This window comes from Rhinatrema bivittatum, chromosome 2 (assembly GCF_901001135.1).
Source record: "Rhinatrema bivittatum chromosome 2, aRhiBiv1.1, whole genome shotgun sequence".
In the NCBI taxonomy this organism is placed as follows: Eukaryota; Metazoa; Chordata; class Amphibia; order Gymnophiona; family Rhinatrematidae; genus Rhinatrema; species Rhinatrema bivittatum.
Window position 1 is genome coordinate 415,516,534 of NC_042616.1, and position 25,296 is coordinate 415,541,829.

Sequence of the window (25,296 nt, forward strand, 5' to 3'; positions counted from 1 at the left end):
TGCTGTTTGCCATGCGAGCTTTAGAAATGATTTCTTTTAAAACAAGATCTACATCAATATCACAATACAACCTTCAGGAATGCTACCACAGCAGAGGAGCAGCCTAATAGTCAGAGCAGCAGGCTACAAACTGGGGAGACCAGGGTTCAAATCCCAGTGCCACTCTTTCTGACCTTGGCTAAGTCACTTTACCCATTGCCTCAGGTACAAACTCAGATTATAAACCCTCTGGGGTTAGGGAAGTACCTCACTGAAATCTGCTTTGAAGTACCAAAAAGCAGAATACAAAAACAATCTAAACAGGTAGATTTTAAATAGGCCGCGCGTGTAAAATCTGGCCTTTACGCGCATGGCCGGGGAGGGGCAGGTGCGGGTCGGGACAGCGCCATTGATCGCTGTCCTGGAGCTTCGCACGCCTGCCGCTGCGCACAATTTAGGTAGGGAGGTTGGGAAGTTCCCTCCTAGTCCTGGAGGGCTGCTTAATTGGAGCAGACTGGGAGGGAACTGGGGAAGGCCGAAATGCATCGCCACACAAAAGTTTGCAGATTATAAAATCCGGTGCGCGTGGTCCATGTGTTTTAGAACATGTGTGCGCGCCGGCGTACGAGTTTTATAAAATCGCCGCATCCATGTGTGTGCGCGCCGGGAAGGATGCACGCACGTGCTTCTTTTAAAATTTACTAAACTCCACTTAGTGAAGCATAGATCCTTTATTTCTGTACAATTTATTTATTTAAAATGCTTTTAACTCATCTACAGTAACCCAGTCAAGCTAGGCAGTGTACAGTAAACATTAAAACAATAATTAAAACCAATAAAACAGTTGGTTTTGCTGTGTCTTCAGATATTTCTGAAAACTTTGAAGGGCAGGAGAATGGGGCAAGATTTGGGTGTATATTGCTGTCTCAGAGGAAGTAGCAGTAGTTGTCTGCACTGCAGCCCTCCTGTAATAAAAAAAACAAAAAAACACTTGCAGAACTGGGAGCAGAGAAATGCAGCGCTATGCAAGACTTCTGCTTGCCTTCTTTGCACATCCCTTGTCATGCTTCTCTGGTGGAGGAAGCCTTGGTGTCGGGGCATCCTGACACAGAACGCTAACCACAAGCTCTGCGCAACCCACAGCACATCAAACTGGAGAAAAACTAGATCGCAGGTGGTAATTTTATGAGTAAACCTGACCCTGCACCATGGAACTGGAGATTTTCTTCTGCTGTTTATATACTAACGGGCTGGTGACATATACTCATTATGAGACTGTGATGAGAGCCAATCAGACGTTTTCATCGCCATTCATGTCAGATCCTCTTATTTCTGTAAGATGTTTTCATGTGTAAATACTTGAGATCAGTTTCCTGTTGGAATGAGATGTAGCAAGATTAGATGTATTTTTGGCAGATTTCCCCATTTTGAACTCCCTCCGCCATCGGCTGTAAGTCGATGAAGGTCTTATGAAGATAGGAGTGGGCCCATGCACCTCTTTTGATGTTAGGTGTGCTCAGCTCTGTGGTTTCCACATCAGAGAGAATGTATGGAACATGTGCAAGGAGATAGAATTTCTAGCGCTACCTACATGATTATTGCTTTAGGGGAATAGCAAGCAGTTCTCCTTTCACAGTACCCAGCGATGTTACAGCTGCAAGAAGGTTGTGTTTTTGAAAAATTCAGAAGATAGGCTGGAAATGATGGGGGTGGGGGGGGTGATGGGGGGTGGGGGATTTATCAGCAGGCTTCTGTGGAATTCTGCTATCATTGTTTAAAAACTACCTCAGGCCAATTCATATTTACAACATGATTTAAATATCTGAACAATAGGTCAGAACAAGTGAGCATGGCCAAACTGCTAGGACACAATTCTGACAAACCTTCAGACACTCTTCTTATTTCCAGTGAAACGGTGATAAACACGAAAAAAAAATCTTGTTTTTTTCTGAGAGTTTGGGGGAATTTTCAAAATTAAAAAAAAAAATGGGGCTTGCAGTACCTAGGAGCAAGCCAAGCATATTTTCAAAGAGAAACCACCCCCCCCCCCCCCGCCCCACCTGGCGGGGCAAAAATAATCGAGCCGGAGGCAGACAGAGGGAACTTTAGTACTCGCGTGTGGTAGCTTTGAAGCAGGTGCAAGGGTACACGTGGAAAGTATGCAGGGGGCTTTCAAGAGAAAAGCTCCCCACCTACTTTCCCTCCGCCGACCTAAGCTGCCCCCCCCCCCTTTCGAAGTGGGTAAAAGTAGCCACACAGTGGCTTTTACCCATAGTGCGGGGGGGGGGAGGGGATTTTCAGCAGGACTTTTTATTCAGAAAAAAACAGCTATTTTCCCACATTTAAAAGCTCTGAAAATTATCCTCCCCAATGCCCATGAAAAGAGCCAGATGGACCGGCTGGTTGCCGAGGGGCCAGTAAAGCTTTAAATGAGGCTAAACGCATGTTGTTTACCTGTGTATAAGCAGGTAATAGCAAGCTCAGCCCAGATCCTTTGTCAGCATGTCTTGCTGATCGCTCCTCTCCCCCATCAGGGCAGATAGATGTACACGTCAGCTGTTCACAACAGCTGATGTGTACTTTTACTCACGGAAAAGAAGGGCCGGGACAGGTTGGGGGGGAGACTGCATTTTCAAATTACAGGGCACGTGACTCACCTAATCCCAGGCAGGCACAAAGTATGGGGGCACTGTGTAACCCCAGGGGTGAACAGACAGTAACCCGAGTCCCCGGACAATAAGAGAGTAATTTACCTCTAACCACACATTGAGGCTAGGGGAGAGCGCCGTGGACCCTTGGACAGTGGGCACTGCCCTATTGCACGAGTGGTCAGTAGCCCACTGGTGAACCTGCGTAATGTTGGTTGGCCCTGAACTTGCAATCCCTGGCCCATTTTCAAACTGGCCCTCTCAGTGTTTAAGTCCTCTAATTAACAGGAATAAGAATATAAGAACATAAGAACTTGCCCTGCTGGGTCAGACCAAGGGTCCCTCAAGCCCAGCATCCTCTTTCCAACAGAGGCCAAACCAGGCCACAAGTACCTGGCAATTACCCAAACACCAAGAAGATCCCATGCTACTGATGCAATTAATAGCAGTGGCTATTCCCTAAGTAAACTTGATTAATAGTCACTAATGGACTTCTCCTCCAAGAACTTATCCAAACTTTTTTTGAACCCAGCTACACTAACAGCCCTAACCACCTCCTCTGGCAACAAATTCCAGAGCTTTATTGTGCGTTGAGTGAAAAAGAACTTTCTCCGATTAGTCTTAAATGTGCTACTTACTAACTTCATGGAATGCCCCCCTAGTCCTATTATTCGAAAGTGTAAATAACTGATTCACATCTACTCGTTCAAGACCTCTCATGATCTTAAAGACCTCTATCATATCCCCCCTCAGCCGCCTCTTCTCCAAGCTGAACAGCCCTAACCTCTTCAGCCTTTCCTCATAGGGGAGCTGTTCCATTCCCCTTATCATGTTGGTTGCCCTTCTCTGTTCCTTCTCCATCGCAACTATATTTTTTTTGAGATGCGGCGACCAGAACTGTACACAGTATTCAAGGTGCGGTCTCACCATGGAGTGATTATAGAGGCATTATGACATTTTCTGTTTTATTAACCATTCCCTTCCTAACAATTCCTAACATTCTGTTTGCTTTTTTGACTGCTGCAGCACACTGAGCCGACGATTTTAAAGGATTATCCACTATGATGCCTACATCATTTTCCTGGGTGGTAGTTCCTAATATGGAACCTAACATCGTGTAACTACAGCAAGGGTTATTTTTCCCTATATGCATCCCCTTGCACTTGTTCACCTTAAATTTCATCTGCCATTTGGATGCCCAATCTTCCAGTTTTGCAAGGTCCTCCTGTAATGTATCACAATCCGCTTGTGATTTAACTACTCTGAATAATTTTGTATCATCCGCAAATTTGAAAATGAAACAGGTTTTTTTGGGGTTTTTTTTTTTTTTTTTTTTTTTAATTCAATTGCAAAGGCGTCTTTTACAGAAAAAAAAATTGCTAAGGGATGCAATTGAGTTGCATGGAACTCTACTAATCATCATACATTTAGTACATGGAAGCCACGAGGAGACACGCCGACAAAACAAGGCACTGCTGAGCTTGAGATCTCCATGTGGGTATATAGCAGAGGTGGGTGAAGTAACAGGGCAGTGAAGTGAAGCACGCCCAGATGCATTATGCCATTGTAAGCAATGTATTAGTCCCCATTTTAACAGCCATTAATAAACAATAGTTTTCACGCTATCATGTTTTATGGACCTGGAGTTTGTTGACATGCTACCTTCTGATGTAGCGAAATCTAGACTTTAAAATGACACTTTTTTTTCCTTCCTCCTCTGCTCCCACCATTAATCCTTCTCCACTTCTCTCTTCTTGTGAATGATTTAATAAAGCATAAATAAGAAAGATGCAAGATTATCACTTTCAAATTCAGAAAGTCACACCTGACTGATCAGACATTACAAATGTCTGGAGCATCTATGCAAGCTGGGTTTTTATTGCTCAAATACTGCAAAACTGAGTTGAAACAATCTCAGAGGTCAATATTCCTAGCTGTCAGTGAAAGGACCAGTCATTGAGGGAGTGAAGTGAATAAATGAATACTTAAGTGCTGGTAGGTGTCAGAGCTATTGCTACTAAGTATTAAGACCAGGAGGAGGAAGTAAGAGCTTCTCCTCCTGATGGGCTTTCTGGCTACTTTTGGGAGTGGGGATGCCCAACCAGATATTTTCTAAAGTAGGGGATGGGGGTTGGTGGGTGATCAACTGCTTGGCCTGCTAAAATTTTAAATATCATGGAGGGTAGGGTAGGAGCGGACTGGGAGGCACTGGGGAAGGCCCGATTGTGATGCCGTGAGGAGTTTGGAAAAGTTCACCCCCCTTGCACGTGTTGCATGCACATGCGCGAGCAAATTATAAAATCCGGTGCGTGTGGCCACCCGCTTTTATAACATGCATGCGCCAGTACATGCACGTTATAAAATCAGCATGCCCATGTGTGCATGCTGGGAACCGCGCGCTCGCATGTTATAATATCTACCCCTAAGCCGGTGAGTAGCAAAGTTACTCAGATGACTTTTGCCAAGCATATTTAGTGGAACACTTATCCAGGTAAGTTCTGCTGAATAGTTATCTGGGTTAACTCTCCACAGAGGCATTCACGGAGCGGGATGCCAGTGGTCGGTGTTCCACCATCACGGAGCGGAGGGATGGAGTGGCATTCATGGAGTGGGATGCCAATGGTATACCACCTTCACGGAGCGGAAGGATGGAGGGCTGCCATCTCCAAAAAAAAAAAAAACCAACCAGGGGTGGGTAAGAGTATGTAAAATTACCGGTGAGGTCATAGGCTATAGGTATTGCCGATTATTAGGCTTGTTCAATATTTGTTGATTGTTAATGTGGCTCGCGGAAATGGGGGCTACTACCTGGAGATAATACCCTTGTTCAGTGTACATACACACGGTTGATGAGACTCCATCATTGCTCTGGGCTTCAACGGCAAGAGGTAATGTGGAATAAAAAAAAAAACAAAAAAATTGTAATCACAGGGAAGCGAGGTGTAGCTGGGCCGATACTTTACTTTCAATGTATGTCCAGCGTAGTTCTCTGCTTCAACGGCAGGGGAGAAAGCTAATACTTCTCTTTCAACACATAGCTCTCTGCTTCAACGGCAGGGGGAATGAGGAAGGGAGGATCTGTATGTGGATTGCATAGTCTGGGTGGACAGGGGCAGGGGTGTGGCCTGCTTATTGCGGCGGTTACTACCCCTAATTGAGCTGGATATTCACTTGGATGCAGTTCCAGCGCTGCTCTCTACATTGATAGTGGGGTGGAGGGGAAATAGAACTAGAGGGTACTAGAAGCCAAGCATTACAAGTATGAGAGAGAGAGAGGAAAAAAAAAAAGTACATAGCTTGCTGGGCAGACTGGATGGGCAGTTTGTTCTTCTTCTGCCGTCATTTCTATGTTTCTATATAACTTCTTAGCTCACTACCTTGTTGAACATTGACTTATTGGTTCTTGAATCACAGTCTTGGTCTCAAGCCTCAAAAATCATTTTAAACATGTAAAGAATAAATTTGGCTCCATTTGTTACTTTAAAATTTTCTTGGAGACAGAGCATCATACTCAAAACATAGATGTGCTGAAGTACTATCTCAAATTGTTTTTTTGGGTTTTTTTAAATTTGTATATCCCACCCAGTATATCATGGGATCACCCTGGAACTCACTCTGACCTACAGAGGCCACAGTAGCGAAGATCAAAACACAGAACAACTTAATTAGCAAACTGACAAGTACCTCTTGGAGATCAAATACCCAAAATATTCAGATGTCAGGTCTGGTTCTATGCTGCTCAGTGATCGAATACTGCTGTCCAGCGTGGATCTACTATTCACAGGAACAACTCGTGGCCAAGGAATTTAATTCTATTATACTATTACCATGCCCAGTGTCACTTCCATGGTGCTGAGTACTGATCAACATAGCCCCACCAATTGTTCAATGGGAGGAAATAATCTCAGTGAAGATTATGGAACTTTCAAGAACTGCTACTGTATACAAACATATGGTATCCATCATCTGCTTGTCTTACATGATGATGTCCTATCTGATCAAGGGAGGCAGGTTAGCTAGGGGGTTAAGGAAGTTCCCTCCCAGTCCATTTCTTTATTGGAGGGAACTGGGGAATGGGCCTATCGCATCACCGCACGCACATGAAAGCGTCGATGCACGCATGTTATAAAATCCACTACCAGCACACACGATTTTATATTGGCGCCCGCATATGTGCATGAGTGTCCAATTGAGGGCGTAAGTTGGGAAGGGGGAGGGGGGGGGATTTCAGTAGATCCATGCGGCAATGCGATAGGCCCTTTCCCCAGTTCCCTCCAATAAAGAAATGGACTGGGAGGGAACTTCCTAAACACCTAGTTAACCTGCCTCACTTTTCCCCATCCTCCCTGACCCCTAAAACCCCGCTAACTACCCTTCTTTTTTTGTTTTAGAACTTACCTGCTCTCCGGAGCAGTAGCAGGTTGCGTGGGCCGGTCGGCTGCCTAATGGCTGTCCCAGCCTGTCCCTTTTGGCTAACACCATTCTAGTGCATGTAGCAGGAGATACGAGTGTGGCTGGGGGGGCCATTAAAAATCTGCGCAGCGTGCAGCCCAGCCACAAACATCTCTCTCAGAATCGCCGCAAGCAAGGCTTTTAAAAATTAGCCCTTAAATCCATATTGACTGTTTCCCATAAACCGTGACTATATGTTTTGCAATTTTATTCTTTAGAATATTTTCTACTATGTTTCCCGGCACCGATGTCAAACTCATTGGTCCTCCCATGGGAAATAATAGCAGATATGCAGCCACAAGAGATTTGTACTGGGATCAGTGTTTTTAAATATATATATATGATTTGGAAAAGGAAACAGAGTGAACTGATCAAATTTATAGATGACAAAATTATTTTGTTATAAGGAACATAGAAAGTGCCATGCTGGGTCAGATCAAATGTCTATTAGGCACAGCATCCTGTCTCTGACAATGGCCAATCTCTAGAAGTAGATTCAGTTTTTTCCTGCCCACACCTTATGTCAAATGGTGTGTTTCCCTGAGTCACCTGGTTAATAACTAATTATGGACTTTTTTTCATGAACTTGTCAAAACCCTTTTAAATCCCAGCTATGCTAGTTGCCTTGACCACATCCTCCGGCAATGAATTTCATAGTTGATTGTGAGTTGAGTGAAAAAAACCTCTCCCCCCAGTTGGTTTTAAATCTGCTCCCTGTTTGCTTAAAGGAGTGTCCCCTAGTCTTAGTATTATTTAAATGGGCAAATGACCATCCTGTATTTATTTACCTGTCCTATTCCCACTCCATTTTGTAGACCTCAATCATATCCCCACTTACTCGTCTCTTCTCCAAGCTGATGAGCCCTAACCTGATCACCCTTTCTTCACACAGGAGAAATTCCAACCCCTTAACCATTTTTTATGTTCTTCTCTGTACGTTTTTCTTTTTTTAAACTCTGCTATATCCTTTTTGAGGTGGGCTATCCAGAACTAGACACAATATTCAAGGTGCAGCCACACCACTGATCTATACAGAGGCATTGTGATGTTCCCTGTTCTATTCTCCATTTCTTTCTGAATAATTTATAGCATGCTGTTTGCTTTTTTGCTGCCGCTGCACATTGAGCTGAGAATTTCAACGTACTTTCAACAATTACTTCTAGATTCTTTTCCTGGGTGGTTATTTCTAATGCAGACCCCATCATCATGTATCTAAAATTAGGGTTATTTTTATCCTGTGTACATCACTTCGCATTTGTCCACATTAAGTTTCATCTGCCATGTAGATTCCCAGTTTTCCAGTCTCCCCAGGTCCTTCTGTAGTTTCTCTTAATCTGCCTGTTTTAACCACCCTGAATATTTTTGTATCATTAGAAAATGTGATCACTTCACTTGTCACTTCCCTTTCTAGATAATTAATAAATGAGTTGAACCACACTGGTCCAAAGACAGATCCTTGGGGCACTCCAATATTCAACTTTCTCCACTGGGAAAACTGACCTACTCTTTGTTTTCTGTCTTTTAACCAGTTACTGATCCACATTAAAACATGTCTCCTAACCCATAGTTTACCAAAGAGCCTTTGTCAAATGCCTTCTGAAATCCAAATACACTAGATCGATTGGTTCTGGTTTACCCATGTATTTGCTTACATAAGAAACATAATATAAGAACATGCCATACTGGGTCAGACCAAGGGTCCATCAAAAGCCCAGCATCCTGTTTCCAACAGTGGCCAATCCAGGCTATAAGTACCTGGCAAGTACCCAAAAACTAAGTCTATCCCATGCTACTAATGCTAGTAATAGCAGTGGCTATTTTCTAAGTCAACTTGATTAATAGCAAGTAATGAATGGACTTCTCCTCCAAGAACTTATCCAAACATTTTTTAAACCCAGCTACATTAACTGCACTAACCACATTCCCTGGCAACAAATTCCAGAGTTTAATTGTGCATTGAGTGAAAAAGAACTTTCTCCAATTAGTTTTAAATGTCCCACATGCTAACTTCATGGAGTGCCCCCTAGTCCTTCTATTATCCAAAAGTGTAAATAACTGATTCACATTTACCCGTTCTAGACCTCTCATGATCTTAAAGACCTCTATCATATCCCCCCTCAGCCATCTCTTCTCCAAGCTGAACAGCCCTAACCTCTTTAGTCTTTCGATAAATTCCAATAGGTTAGTAAGGGTTGACTTTCCTTTCCTAAATCTATGCTGACTCTTTCCCATTAAACCATGTTTGTACACAGGCCAGTGATTTTGTTCTAATTATTGTTATACAATTTTAGCAGGCACAGTCAGGCTCACTGGTTTGTAGCTGCTTGGATTGCCCCTGGAGTCCTTTTTGAAAATTGGTGTGATATCTGCTACCCTCCAGTCCTCAGGTATAGAAGCAGATTTGAATGATAGTTAACAGATTGCCAGTAGTAGGGTCTGCACTGGGACCATCGGGACCATCAGGTCCCAGTGATCCACTAAATTTGTCAAATTTCCTCTAGGATTTTTTCCAGATTCACACTCCTTTCATTCAGTTCTTCCAAGTCATTACCTAGAAAAAATGGTTCATGTGAGGTATCTCCTCATCATCTTCCTCTATAAAGACTGAAGTAAAGAATTTATTTAATTTTTCTATGGGCTTATCCTCAAGTGCCCCTTTTATTCCCTGGTCATCTAATAACCCAACTGACTCACTCACAAGTTTTTTGTCTAACTTTAAAAGGGGAGACTATGGGCCTCATTTTCCAAGCACTTTACCGCGTGCGATAAATTCGCAAATCGCGTTAACAGCTGTTAACGCGATTTGCGAATGCAAATTAGTAATTTGGTATTCAGGGGGCGGAGTTGGGGCGGAGCATATGTAAAGCGGGAACCTGTTTGCGTTATGGACTGCGCTACGGGCCAGAAAAGGATTATCGCCATCCACGATAGTTCCAGACAGCTGTGCTACGGGCCAGAAAAGGATTATCGCCATCCACGATAGTTCCAGACAGCTGCGCTACGGGCCAGAAAAGGATTATCGCCATCCACGATAGTTCCAGAGAGAGCGCCTTACTATAGTGCCTATGCCCTACATAGGTATTTGAATCCCTATGGGAGGGCCACCTACTAACTCGGGGTGGGGATTAGGTATGAGCGTCGGGGGTTGGGGGCCACTTTCGCATTCCACATGAGACCTACGGACAGAACAGTGGTCTCTAGTGCAGATTTGCTGGCCGGAGTGAGGACGCTCACTCCAAGAAGTGGTTTGGGCAACGTTCTCTCTACCTAGCTTGATGGACACTCTACCTGGGCAACAACATGCTAGGTGGAGAGAATGTTGCCCAAATCTCTTCTTGGAGTGAGCGTCCTCACTCAGCTTTAGATCCCGTCCAAATGAAAAATACATCATCAATATATCGCTTCCAAATAGCTATGTGATCTGAATATTTCAAATGGTATGGATGTACAAACAAGCTACAGATATGGCCAAAGGGGACCCCATTGATATACCTTTAACTTGATGGAAAATTTGATCATCAAATTTAAAAAAAAACTATAGATGATCACTATGGATGTTAACTGTATTCAAAAATCCTGTGTGATTTCACTCATATCAGATCTTACTAACATCATCTTAACTATGTCTAAAGCCACTTGTTGAGGAATATTTGTTGATAAAGACTGTATATTAGCTGTAAACAAAATCCAGTGGAATTGGGCAATGATCAACAATCATTATAAAACTGGCAGATAAGGCGGGGGGGGGGGGGGTGGTACAGTGGTTATGGACCGTAGCAAATGCTTGGATGAAGCACATCGTCAATTGTACGATATTGGACTCTATTATTGGACCGTGATCCTACTTGTGACATTTACAATGGCATACATACTATTTTGAAAGGTGCTTTAAACCAAAAGTTAATTACAGATAAAAAAGAAAAAAAAGTTTCAGAATTATCCAACTATTTCTGTCATTTCTTTTCTTCCTAAAATTCATAAATCATTGGCAACTCCTCCTGGAAGGCCTCTACTCTCTGGTAGAGGATCTTTATTCGAACCTGTGACTCAGTATTTTGACAGAAAGGGATCGATTTTTGAAAACATGTGGGTGTGTCAATGTGCGTGCGGTTCCTGGCGCACACATGAAGCGACAATTATATAACATGCGCATGTTATAAAATACGATTCCCGTGCTCACATGTGCACCAGATTTTAATGTCCGTGCACGCATGTGTGGGCAGGTGGCTTCTCGCGCACACAACAGGGGGGGGGATTTAAAAAACAAAATACACGTGGTAAAGCAAGTAGGGTTTTCTCAGTTCCCTCCCAGTCCACTCCAATTAAGGAGCAGATTGCAAGGGAACTTCCCTATCCCCTAACTACTCTTCCCCCTCTCCTCCCCAATCCCTAACCCCTAACCCCTACCTAGCTAGTTAAAATGTTTTTGTTTTAATATTTACTGCTTCTTCAGAGCAGAAGTAAATTCCGCACTCCGGCTGGATGCTGGCGAGCACTTCCCCGGGACAGGGCCTAATGGTCGCTGTTGGCCCCCCACCCTGCCCCCTCCCCTTTTGCATGGCCCCGCACTTCTGCGTGTACTGGGTGATACGCTTGTGGCTGGGTTATTTCTAAAATGCGCTCAGGGTGCACACAGCCCAGCCACGCGTGTATCTCCCACATTTTACGCGCACAGGCTTTTAAAATTCGAGTGTTAAGTTACAACCTCACGTCTTGAAAACACGAGCTTTTGTTAGAGATTCAACTGATTTCATTTTACAATTGGAAAATGTTTCTAGTACACATGTTATTCAAGACCACTGGTTTTTGATTACAGTTGATTTGAGTACATTCTTTGTATACGAATATTCTTCAACAAGTAGCTTTAGACATATTTGAGATGTTGTTAGTAAGATCTGATATGAGTGAAATCACACAGGATTTTTGGATACATTTAACATCCATAGTGATCATCCGTAGCTTTTTTTTAATTTGATGATCACATTTTCCATCAAGTTAAAGGAATATCGATGGAGTCCCCTTTGGCCCTATCCGTAGCTTGTTGGTACATCGATAAATTTGAGGTAGACCATATTTACCATTTGAAATATTCAGATCACATAGCTATTTGTAAGTGATATATTGATGATGTATTTTTCATTTGGACAGGATCTGAAGCTGAGTTAAGGGAATTCATTTTGTTTTATGACCCTGCCCACGGACCCTATCCCATGGACAGGCTCTTCACCTACCACCCACGGACAGGCTCTTCACCTACCGCCATTACGTCACCTGAAGTCCCGCTCACCGGCCAACGCCGCCATCCCCAGGGCCTTGCCTGCACGGCCGGGTGCCACCGCCATCTCTCTTCGTGGCTTGTGAAGCTGCCACCACTGACACTACTTTCATGGCAGAGAAGACACCGCCAGGACTCCCTTCAAGCAGCAGGAAGTCGCTGCCTCCATCTTGTGGCCCGAGCGCCACAGCTGGGACCTCCCTCACGGCAGGGAGGTTGCCAATGCAGCTTTCCCCCAGACTCTCCATAGGCGCAGGCGCTCGCCTCTTCAGCAGATTTAAAGGGCCAGTGGTGGGAAAAGCCCTGCAGCCCCAACCGATAACATCATTGGTCTTCACCTGGTTTAGCCCTGTTATAACTGTCGGCTGTGGCCGACCCAACTCACATCATGTGCTGCTCTGCTCTCCTCTCCGGGCAAACTTGCGGCTGTGGCTAGCCGCTGCCGCCATATGCCTCCCAAGACTTCTCATGGTGGCTGGGATGCCACCGACCTCCATGCCTCTTCCGGCTTTCCTAAGCGCGTGCACGCCACCGAGTCTCTCTTTAAAGACTCTATGGCGGGAACCTCAGGGGCGACCCCGACTGATGATATCAAAAGCTGGGATTTCTAAGCACCTCCCTTGGCCTACGCTAATCGACTTGGCAACTAGTTCCTTCGCCTACTGGTACCTCTCTCGGATCTCTCCCTACAGTTCTGGATTCTGGCTCGGGTACCTGCTCCTCGGGGGCCTGCGTGTGCTTCCTTGAGAGGCTTGTCTCCAGACTTCCCCGCTCCTCGGAGTGGTCCCTGCGCCTCTCCAGAGGTCCTGCCTGGTGGACTCCCCGCTCCTCGGGATTGCCTTAAGAACTGCCTTACAGAGACTCCTGCTCTACATTCCCTGCTCCTCAGGGTAGTATCTGCCATGCCTGGACACTTGACTCTGCTCTTCCCCGCTCCTCGGGGCAGTGCCTAAGTGTCTACACCAGCGACTTGCTCCGCTCCTCGGGGCAGCCTACATCACTACTGCTAAGATTGACACTGTGCTTCCTTGCTCCTCGGGGCAGCCCCTACATCATCATACCAGAGACTCTGTTGGAACAGAGTCTCTGGTATGGATGCAGAGACTCACCCATTGGAACAGTCTTTGCATCTTGCCTTCAGTAGACCGTGTCCTTGTGCTCCCCGCTCCTCTGGATCTGCCTCATGGCACAGCTCTGCGCTACTCTGCAATCACATGGTAGCGACGCAGGTTGTTATCTCCCCAGTAAACTGCAGTGTTGTTCTCTGCTGCAGCTGACCTCTCTTCCCGACGGTGTAGAGCTGTCGGGCTTCACCCCAATATTTAAAAAGGGCGCCAGGGGCGATCTGGGAAACTACAGACCAGTTAGCCTGACTTCAGTGCCAGGAAAAATAGTGTAAAGTGTTCTAAACATCAAAATCACAGAACATATAGAAAGACATGGTTTAATGGAACAAAGTCAGCATGGCTTTACCCAGGGCAAGTCTTGCCTCACAAATCTGCTTCACTTTTTTGAAGGCGTTAATAAACATGTGGATAAAGGTGAACCGGTAGATATAGTATACTTGGATTTTCAGAAGGTGTTTGACAAAGTTCCTCATGAGAGGCTTCTAGGAAAAGTAAAAAGTCATGGGATAGGTGGCGATGTCCTTTCGTGGATTGCAAACTGGCTAAAAGTCAGGAAACAGAGAGTAGGATTAAATGGGCAATTTTCTCAGTGGAAGGGAGTGGAAAGTGGAGTGCCTCAGGGATCTGTATTGGGACCCTTACTTTTCAATATATTTATAAATGATCTGGAAAGAAATACGACGAGTGAGATAATCAAATTTGCAGATGACACAAAATTGTTCAGAGTAGTTAAATCACAAGCAGATTGTGATAAATTGCAGGAGGACCTTGTGAGACTGGAAAATTGGGCATCCAAATGGCAGATGAAATTTAATGTGGATAAGTGCAAGGTGATGCATATAGGGAAAAATAACCCATGCTATAATTACACAATGTTGGGTTCCATATTAGGTGCTACAACCCAAGAAAGAGATCTAGGTGTCACAGTGGATAACACATTGAAATCATCGGTGCAGTGTGCTGCGGCAGTCAAAAAAGCAAACAGAATGTTGGGAATTATTAGAAAGGGAATGGTGAATAAAACGGAAAATGTCATAATGTCTCTGTATCGCTCCATGGTGAGACCGCACCTTGAATACTGTGTACAATTCTGGTCGCCGCATCTCAAAAAAGGTATAATTGCGATGGAGAAGGTACAGAGAAGGGCTACCAAAATGATAAGGGGAATGGAACAACTCCCCTATGAGGAAAGACTAAAGAGGTTAGGACTTTTCAGCTTGGAGAAGAGGTGTTTAAAATCATGTTAGGCCTAGAACGGGTAGATGTGAATCGGTTATTTACTCTTTCGGATAGTAGAAAGACTAGGGGGCACATTTAAAACTAATCGGAGAAAGTTCTTTTTTACTCAACGCACAATTAAACTCTGGAATTTGTTGCCAGAGGATGTGGTTAGTGCAGTTAGTATAGTTGTGTTTAAAAAAGGATTGGATAAGTTCTTGGAGGAGAAGTCCATTACCTGCTATTAAGTTCACTTAGGGGTGGATTTTCAAACAATACGTGCGCCGGTACTTTTGTTCGCGCCAGTGGCGCGAACAAAAGTACAACAGATTTTATAAGATACGCGCGTAGCCGCGTGTATCTTATAAAATCCGGGGTCGGCGCGCACGCAAGGGGGTGCACATTTGTGCAACCTGCGCACATCGAGCCCAGCGCGTCCTGCCTGTTCCCTCCGAGGCCGCTCCGATTTCGGAGCGGCCTCGGAGGGAACTTTTCTTCGCCCTCCCCCCACCTTCCCCTCCCTAACCCACCCCCCCGGCCCTTTCTAAACCCCCCCCTTACCTTTGTCGGCAAAGTTACGCCTGCTTTCAGCAGGCGTAACTTTGCGCGCGTCGCCGGCAGCCCCGCTCCGTCCTCCGGTCCCGGGGGCGTGGTCCGGAGGCCTCGACCACGCCCCCGGGCCTGCCCCCGAAACGCCGCGGCACGCCCCCGAAATGCCGTGTCACTTCGGGAACGCCCCCGGACACGCCCCCTCCCTCCCCGTTTCGAATGCCCCGGGACTTACACGCATCCCGGGGCTTTACGCTCGCCGGCGGCCTATGCAAAATAGGCGCACCGGCACGTGCAGGGGTTTTAAAATCCGCCCCTTAGAGAATAGCCACTGCCATTAGCAATGGTAACATGGAATAGACTTAGTTTTTGGGTGCTTGCCAGGTTCTTATGGCCTGGATTGGCCACTGTTGGAGACGGGATGCTGGGCTTGATGGACCCTTGGTCTGACCCAGTATGGCATTTTCTTATGTTCTTATGTTTCTTATGTTCACCCCTCAGGCTGTAACAACCTTCACCTTGGGCCAAGGGTCCACAAAACCCACAAATCCTAACAGATTGCCAAGTCCATGGACCGGCAGAGGTCTCAGCTATCCAGGCCATCCCTGGCCTGGTACAAAGAATCAGTGAGCAACAAAAATTCCTGGAAACACTAGCAGCAGCCATTGATAAATTTGAGCCCTCGTTTAGACACCATAGTGATTACTACCACGATGTCTCCCAAGCTTGACCCTTCCACCTCTATGCCAGTTGCTCAGCCCACCATGCCCCAGCTGGCACCTCCACGTTTTTCTGGGAATCCTCTTATTTGCAGGGGGTTCCTGAATCAGTATATTATGTACTTCTGCTTGCAACCAGTTTACTTCCCAGATGTGATTATCAAGACTACCTTCATCCTTTCCCTCCTGGATGGCAAGTCCTTGGCCTGGGCATCACCCCTCTGGGAACGTGCAGACCCGGTTCTTCGAGACCTGCCCGCGTTTCTTGCCCTATTCCGCTCCATCTTAGATGATCCTGGCAGAAGATCCGCTTCCGGGTCCTCTCTTCTCCACCTTCAACAGGGAACCCGGCCATTAACTGACTACATCATAGAATTCAGGACCTTGTCGTCAGAACATCATTGGGACTCAGATTGCTTATAGTCCATTTTTCTCGAGGGATTGAGTTCCTGGATCAAAGATGAGTTGGCGGCTCGGGAACTGCCTGCATCCCTGGACTCGTTGATAGACCTTGCCGGTCACATTGATTGCCACCTGCAGGAGCACTCACAGGAGTCTAGAGCATCCAAAAAATCAACGCTTGTCTTCACCCAGGCTGAACGTGGCTCCAAGTAAATCTGAAGATGAGCCTATGCAAATGGGCCAGAGCAGACTCTCTCCCAAGGAACGCCGCCGCCAGCAATCTGGTCTCTGCCTATACTGCGGCCAACCCGGACATGCCATAGCCACATGCCCTGTCTGTCCAGGAAACTCCCAGGCCTAGGTTCAGCACGAGGACTGCTCCTAGGCCTGACTTTGCTTTCTCCTCCATTGACATTACCTGTCTCCATCAATCTGGACAACCAGGAGTTCCACCCTCTGGCCTTAGTGGACTCTGGGGCTAGTGGGAACTTTATTCTTAAACAATTGACTGAGCACCTCCGGATTCCCACCATCCACTCCCCAGTGCCTTTCTTCTCTCGTCCATCCACAGAGAATCACTACCTGATGAGGTCACTCACACCACTGCTCCTATCCTGCTCCACATGGGATCACTACACGTGGAGTCCATTTCCTTCCACATTCTGGACAAAGCCATACATCCAGTATTTCTGGGACTGCCGTGATTACAACTCCATATCCCGCAATTTGACTGAGCCACTTTACAACTTTCCCCCTGGGGCTCCGCCTGCCATACCAACTGTCTGGAATCCGTCTCGCCTCTGCCTTGCCTGACCACTTTGCTTTCTCCTCCCGGCCTTCCTCCACATCAGATGTGTTCTCCAAGAAGGCTGTGGACATTTTGCCTCTGCATCATTCCTATGATTGTGCAATCAACTTGTTGCCTAACATGGAGCCTCACAGAGACTCAGGCCATGTTGGAGTACATCCACAAGAACCTGGCTAAAAGCTTCATTCGCTCCTTCAAGACTCCCTCTGGAGTGGGTGTTTTCATTCTTGGGAAAAAAAAAAAAAAAAGATGGCTCGCTCAGTCCCTGCATAGACTACCGGAGCCTGAACGAGATCACCCTAAAGGACCGCTATCCATTGCCTTTGATTTCTGAGCTCTTTCAGGCTTCAGGGGGCGAAGATCTTCTCCAAATTAGACCTCAGGGGTGCCTATAATTTGGTTCAAATCCGCAAAGGCGATGAATGGAAGACCGCGTTTAATACCCGTGATGGCCACTTTGAATACCTGCGGCCCCTGTGGTCATCCAGAATTTGGTGAATGAGGTCTTCAGGGATATGTTATACCAATGCGTGGTGGTGTACCTTGACAACATCTTGGTGTTCTCCAAGGACCTACAGAGCCATCGCCATGATGTCTCTCGCGTCCTCCAGCATCTATGGGACAATCAACTCTATGCAAACTCGAAAAGTGTTCTTTCGAGAAGGAGGCCGTCCCTTTCCTTGGCTACGTGGTTTCCAGTCAAGGATTCAGAATGGACCCCCAGAAGTTGAAATGTATTCGCGATTGGCCCCAGCCTTTGGGCCTCAAGGCCTTACAAAGATTCCTTGGCTTTGCCAATTACTATCTGTCTGTTATTCACCATTATTCCACACTGACTGCACCACTTACAGCCATGACTCGCAAGGGGACCATCCCTTCTCAGTGGTCACCCGAAGCCATGACTGTCTTCCAGGATCTCAAGACTGCCTTTCTCCAGGAGCAGTGTCTCCACCATCTGGATCCCAGACAGCCATTCACCGTTGAGGTTGATACCTGCAATGTAGGAGAAGGGGCAGTTCTAAGTCAATACTCAACTACCCATACCTTACATCCGTGTTCCTTTTTTCCCCCCTTGATGTTTCTCCCCAGAGGAGCTGAACTACACGATCGGGGATAAGGAGTTTCTAGCTATTAAAGCTAGCCTTTGAGGAATGTGTCCCTGGCTCGAGGGAGCCCAATGCCAGATCACAGTGTATATTGACCACAAAAATCTCGATTATTTACACCGTGCTCATTGCCTAAACCATCGCCAGGCCCGCTGGGCCCTCTTCTTTGCCCGATTCAATTTTCTGCAAATGGCCACTGTGCCAGGCGCCTCTAGCCCAGCCCTGCCCCTTGGACCGCCCCTTTGGTTAGCCCCGGGACTTACACGCGTCCCGGGGGTTTACATGCATAGCTGGGCCCTTTGAAAATTGGCCCAACCCGCGTAAGGCCCGGGTTTTACGCACGTAAGTTTTGAAAATCTAGCCGATTGTGAGCAGAAAGTGAACATGGGTTGGCAAGTATATGTTCAGACGTTTGTGCTTCTGAACATATACTTGCCAACCCATGGGGGGGCGCTGGGATAGGGGAAGGATAGGATAGGGGAAGGGAGGTTAGGGTAGGAGGTAGGGAAGTTCCCTCCCAGTCCCTCCTTAATTGGAGCGGACTGAGAGGGAACTGGGGAAGGCCCCTATGCATCGCCATGCGAATTTGCTAAATTATACCCCCCTCCAACCTGGAATTTTATAACATTGGCGCACCATTGTGCCCATATTATAGTATAATAGGGGCTGATGAGTAAAGATGGCCGGGCCGGCCATCCAGTGCTCCTACCATGTGACAGGGGCCGGCCAATGGCACGGATACCCTGTCACATGGTAAGGGCAAAGGGGCATCGGCGCCATTTTTTTTTTTTAGAACAGCTGATGTCTGGGAACGGGAAATCTCTCTCCGAGGCCCCCCTGGACCACCAGGTAATTTTAAAAGGTTTGGGGGGGGGGAGTTGATTTAAAGGGTCGGGTGGGTTTGGTTTTTTTTTTAGCGGCGCGGGCCTCCCTAAAAAAAAAAAAATTAGCAATGTGAATTGGAATCGGAAACGATTCCAATTCACATATCTTAACGATCAGATTTCCCCCCCCCCCCCCAGCAGAATCTGATCGTTAAGACGATCTGGCACACGATTCACATCTCTATGAGAGAGGGAGGAGAAAAAAACCCTCTCATTTGACTTCTGCCAATGAGGATTCTTAAAGATAGGGAAGGCATGCCCACCACAAGATTGAAGAGTGTATATATAAAGAAAGGGTAGAAGGGTGGATGGGTTTAAGAGTAAGATTCAAATTCCCAGAGGCAGTTTAAAAATAATCAGCCATCTCTGGCAAATTGAGAAAAAAAAAGGGGTAAAGGAAAAATGTTTTAACTGAGCAAGCAGAATTTTATCTAGAACAAGCAAATTGTGAGAAATTTCAGGAGGACCTTGTGAGACTTGGGAGATTGGGCATCCAAATGACAGATGAAATTTAATGAGAAGAAGTGCAGTGTGATGCACATTTAGAATAGTAATTCAAATTGTAGCTAGTGCTTCAAAATGTTAGGTTCCATTTTAGGAGTTACTACCCAGGAGAAGGATTTGGGCATCATCGTGAACAATACTTTGAAATCCTCGGATCAGTTTTTGGCGGAAGTTTTGGAGTATTGTGGTCAATTCTGATATATGCATCTCAAAAAAGGTATAGCGAAGCTAGAAAAGGTACAAAGAAAGGTGACCATAATGATAAAGGGAATGGAACAGCTCCCCTTTGAGGAAAGGCTTAAGAGGTTAGAGCTGTTTAGCTTGGAGAAAAGATATGATAGAAGCCTATAAAATCATGAGGAGTAGAGTGGGTAAATGCAAATCAATAGTTTACTCGACTAGGGGACACTCCATGAAGTTACTAAGCAGCACAGAGAAAATGTTTTTTTCACCCAACACAGGGTTAAGCTCTGGAATTCATTGCCAGAGGAGTGCGAAAAAGGCAGTTTGTGTAACAGGGTTTAAAAAAGGTTTAAAGACGTTTCAGAAGGAAAAGTCCATAAACCATTATTAATCAGGTGGACTTAGGGAAAAAAACTTTGAGTGGTGTGAATGTCAGTATGAGTGTAGTTACATTTACAGGTGTAACAACATTATATAGTTATAAACAATATATGTTTGTTGATTTATGTGATAAGAAATCACAACAGCATGTTACGTTCAGCTTAGGAAGTTCTTGATGTGCAGTTAGCATGAGAAGTCTAGCTATTATGACTTTAAAGCAAAATCAAAGGCTTAGGCACAGAACACACATATTCAGTCATCATATTGTGTTTTGTTATATATCTGATGTTATAAGAATGGCAACCAAGTATTATATTCATATCTAATGAACGGACCTGCTCATTTATTTTTATTTTCATATTTGTAAACTTTTGAAAAGTGTTTTCATTTTTAACACAATCACTCAACATTAGTGCTTATTTTCCTCTTTTTGGTAGTGTGTGTGTGTGTACAAATAGTAATTATAGTAATGACGGCAGAAAATGACCAAATGGTCCATCCACTGTGCCCAGCAAGCTTCTTATGGTAGTAACTGCCGCTCTGTGCAGGTTACCCCTATGCACACTTATCTTCATTTCCATTATCTAGCCCAGTGGTTCCCAACCTTTGTTTCATGGCACACCTCGCACAGGAGTCACTTCGTTGTGGCACACCACCCAGTTCCCCATCATCACTTTCTCTGCATCATATTCATGCCTCTACCCTGGCATCATCTTCTTCCCTATTCCCCACTGCCCTGGCATCATCACCTTCCCTTTCCCACCATCTCTTGCCCCTCCCTTGTACTTTCATCACCTTCCCTCTCCCTCACTCCCTGGCATCAACATCACCACCACCTTCCCCTTCCTTCTACCCCTCTTCCTGGCACAATCACTTTCCCTCTCCTACCACCTATTCCCCCACCCTTGCATTATCATCACCTTCTCTCCTTCCACCACTGTCCTGCATTGTTGCGCAGGAGGTGGACCCTTGGACTAAAGGTGGGGCTGACGCTACCCGCAAGGCAAGCCCTACGGGTCCCCACAGTCAGCAGACAGAGCCGGCTGACTGACAGAGGCCGGCTGGAGCTTCGCCAATACCAGCCCTTGTTCCCCGCAGGTTGAGCCCTTGGGTACCGGGGCCGGCTGGGCTTAGGTGGGCCTCCGTCCGAGGTCTTTTGAGGAACGACGAGGAGGTCAGCCAGGGGGGCCAGCAGCGGTAGTTGGTATAGGTGGTCCGATCTGGACGAGACGGAGTCCCAGAGACCCAGGCGTCAATCAGAGGGTGCCCGAGTAAGAGCAGGCCGAGTCCAGAAAGAAGACAAGTGGAGCGTCATAGAACAGGCTGAAGATAGGGCAGGCAAGGAAGAGTAACAAGGCAAGCGTGGGTCAATATCAGAAGTCAGCAGGAGAATGGTCAGGCAAGGCAAATGTCAAAACCAGGAGACGGACGGAAACGTAGTCAGACAAAGCAGTAGTCCGTTCCAAGAGACTAGCAGAAGCATAGTCAGACGAAGCAGTACTCAAAGCCAGGAAGTCAGTCAGTAGGAACAAGCAAGGTAGACACAGTACACAGGCGCAGGAACAGGTACCAGGATCAGGAACAGGAACAAAAGATGAGTCAGGAACCAGGAACACGAAGGAATCACAGGAACTAGCAACTAAGGACAAGACCAACGTGGAGACCTGTTGCCGAGGCAAGGAAGCACTGGCTGGTGTCAGTCTTATATACCGGGATCCAGTGCCATCATCATCCGGGGCCGCGGGTAAGCTTCTCGCCGTGGCCCATTTAAAAGAACAGCTGATGCACGCACGTGCCTAGGAAGGGGCGGGGCGCAGCGTGAGATAGCGGCGTCTCCCCGTGGACTGTGGGGAGGCCCGTGCGGAACAGAGACATACCCTGCTGAGCTGGGAGCGGCCCGGGGTCAGAGGCGGTAGTCACCGGCTGCAAGAGCAGCAGAACCAGGCGCTGGAGCAGGCAGCTGAGGGTAAGAGGGCCTGGCCGCGGGCCTGCTGCAGCCAGACACATGCAACATGCATCCCCCCTGGCATTATTACCTTCTCTTTCCTCCTCACCCCTGACATCATCATCACTAACTTCCCTTTCCTTCTACTCCTCTCCCCCACCCCCTGGCATCATCATCATCTTCTCTCTCCCTCCTCCTCACCTTTGGCGACATCATTATCACCTTCCATCTCCCTCCATCCTTCTCCCCCACCCATCACCAACTCTCCCCCACCCCCTCACATCAACAACTTCCCACTCCCTCCTCTCTTCATCCTCTGGCATAATCTCCTTCCCTCTTCCTCCATCCCTCTCCCTTTGGCATCATCATTATCACCTTCCCTCTCCCTCCATCCCTCTCCCCCATTCCCAGGTATCATCCTGACCTTCCACAACCCCCTTCACATCATCATCACCTTCCCTCTCCTCCTGGCATCATCTCTTTCCCTCTGCCTTCACCCCTCAGCATCATCATCACCTTCCCTCTGCTTCCACCCCTCTCATCATCAATTTCCCTTTCTCTCTATCCTCTTGCATCATCGGTTTCTCTTCCCTCTCCCTCCACTCTACATGCCAATCACCTTCTATTCCCTTTCCCTTCAACCCTGGCATCTCTTGCCCTCTCCATCACTTCCTGACATCATCATCATCTTCCCTCACCCTCTGGCATCACCACCTTCCCTCTTTCTCCACTCCTCTCCCCCATTGACATCATCAATCTTCTGTTTCCCCCATACCCTGGCATCACCTTCCCTCAACCTCACTCCCTGGCATCATTATCACCTTCCCTCTCCTTCCACCTTTCTTCCCCAACCCCTGGCATCATCACCTTCCCCTCCCTCTCCCCAACACACTGTGGCACATTCATCTGTCCCTTTCCCCACTCTGCCCCCAATCCCTTAACAGAAAATGTCTGGGAGCAGGCTTACCAAGTGCTGTTTATTCCTCCTTTGGCAGCCTTTCTCTACAATCTGAACTGCATGGGGCAAGCAGCTCTCACAAGCCTACAGAGCCTCATGCAGTTTCTGTTGCATAGGAGAGCCAACAGAGGGGAAGCAGGAGCAGCTGTCGATAAGCGTGCTCTGACACCCCCACTGGCAGGAGGACATTCTGCAGGCCAGGAAGGAAACAGGAAATGAGACTGCAGCCACAGCATACCTGCACTCCAGCCACGGCACACTGGTTGGGAAACAGTGATCTAGACTTTCAGTATCCACAATGTTTATCCCATGCTCTTTTGGAACTGGTAGTGGTTATAGGGGTTTTGATGTCAGTATATACTTTGATACTGTACCACTCTAATCCTGTCTGTCATACACACTCACTCAAATTGACAGATTAAGTTCACTTCGGTGCTTAGCAAGCACAATGCCAGTTTGCCAAGCAAGGTTAGCAGCTTGCTAATAGTACAAACTGTCTGTCTTTCTAGTGCTATCCCTCACAGTATGTGCAAAAATCTCTCTCTCACACACACACAGTGTTATGTGTGTGCACTGCTGATTAACTTTTTGCATAAACAAAAAATCCTTCTGAAAGAGAAAAAAAACTGGCAAGGCTGCTCTTATGTTCTGTCTCTGCCAGTCAAGCAGTCTACTGTTCAGTCGGGGAAAAAAAGTCACTTTGTTCACTGGCACTTCTTCTCTGTTCTCCACTACTCTTTGCCCTGCACCAGTGAACAGACAGGAAACCAGTAGCACTTCTGTCTCTCTCTCACAGTGATAGCACTGTGACTGCAGCAATGAAGATAAGAAAAAGACCTTTGCCAATACCAAAATTATTCTCTCCTTTTTTAAATCTTTTCTTTCATTATGAGAGAGCTTCTGAAAAGGCAACTCTTCTCTGTGAAATCCAACAGAGAAAATGGAGTTTCTTTGCACATGCTCAGAGTTTTCAGTGTAAGGACATGAGCTTTACTTGATCCAGATATGAGCTATAGGCTAGTTTAAAAGTAGTGTTTCACCTTGATTGGTCCTGTGTCTTGTCTACTTGCTTATTTCCCCCACCTCAGCTCCAGCCAGGCTGCTTCCTCACATGAGCATTGGTTGGTTGCTATAGTTACCAGTCTCACTGTAGTACTTTTCAATGGACCATAGACTTGAATGTGAAATAAATGAATGAAACAATTTTTGTTTAAATTTGTGGGCAACCTCCATTCATTATGGGGTCCACAAATGAAACAAAAATGAGTTTATTTGCTGCAAGTTACCCATTCCCTCCCCCCTCCCTGTATTTAGATTACCCCTGTACCTGCCTCCTCCCCCATCCCCCTTCTCCCCCATCTTGATACATGACCACCCTGCCCCTCCTCCCTCTCCCTTTCCCCTGCTCCCCCCTTTGTCACCCATTAACTTAGCAGTAATCCCTTCCTTCCTCCCCTTTACACCTCCCTTGTCTTATTATAACACGTCAAGCTCGTTGTAAATTGTATTAATTGTTTTAAATTTACCCATAATTTGTTTTATTGTAACTGTACAGCGCTCGCCCTGCCCCCCACATTACGATACATCCCCACCCCACCTCCCCCTCTACTCTATTCCCCGCTCCCCCAAGTTCGCTGTAAATTGTTTTAGATTGTTTCTAAACTGTTTCACTGTACCTTGTTAAGTTCGCTGTAAACCGATATGATGTACTCACGAATACCGGTATAAAAAATACACTTAAATAAATAAATGCACATCCCTATCTACTAGAATACAAATGTAAAATGGCTTGGCTTTGTGGCTGATTCTTGCCACTATTAAAGGTAACAATATTACCAAAGCCACAACACAACACTTGTCCTTATCTACCTGTAACTATCTCAACATACTAACCAGACGTGTTCCCCTCCTATATACACACACACACACACCTGCCTGAAGTAGTAGAATCTCAAATGGGCAGGCTGAATGGGCCAATTTTGATCTTCATCTGCCATCATCTACTATGTAACTGATGTCAACTAATTGACTAATAACATCAGTAACAAAAAAAAACACAGCTTCAATTTCATGTTATGTTTTCACTGTGCAATAAATACATGTGGAATGATGAGACTAATCAGTAGGCTAAACAGACATGAATTGAAACTCACAAAAC

General features: G+C 46.2%; 1 protein-coding gene across 3 annotated transcripts in view; it reads right to left on the reverse strand.

Annotated features, from left to right (window-relative positions):
- GRAP2 (GRB2 related adaptor protein 2) overlaps positions 1–25,296 on the reverse strand; it is a 296,638-nt gene that overhangs the window by 193,653 nt on the left and 77,689 nt on the right. The window contains exon 1 of one of the 3 annotated variants that reach the window (XM_029590180.1): positions 6,312–6,534. The exons of the other annotated variants lie outside the window; for them this stretch is intronic. The gene's annotated coding sequence lies outside the window, so the exon portion shown is untranslated. Of the gene's footprint in view, positions 1–6,311; positions 6,535–25,296 lie in introns of those variants that run through there. 3 annotated transcript variants of the gene reach the window in all.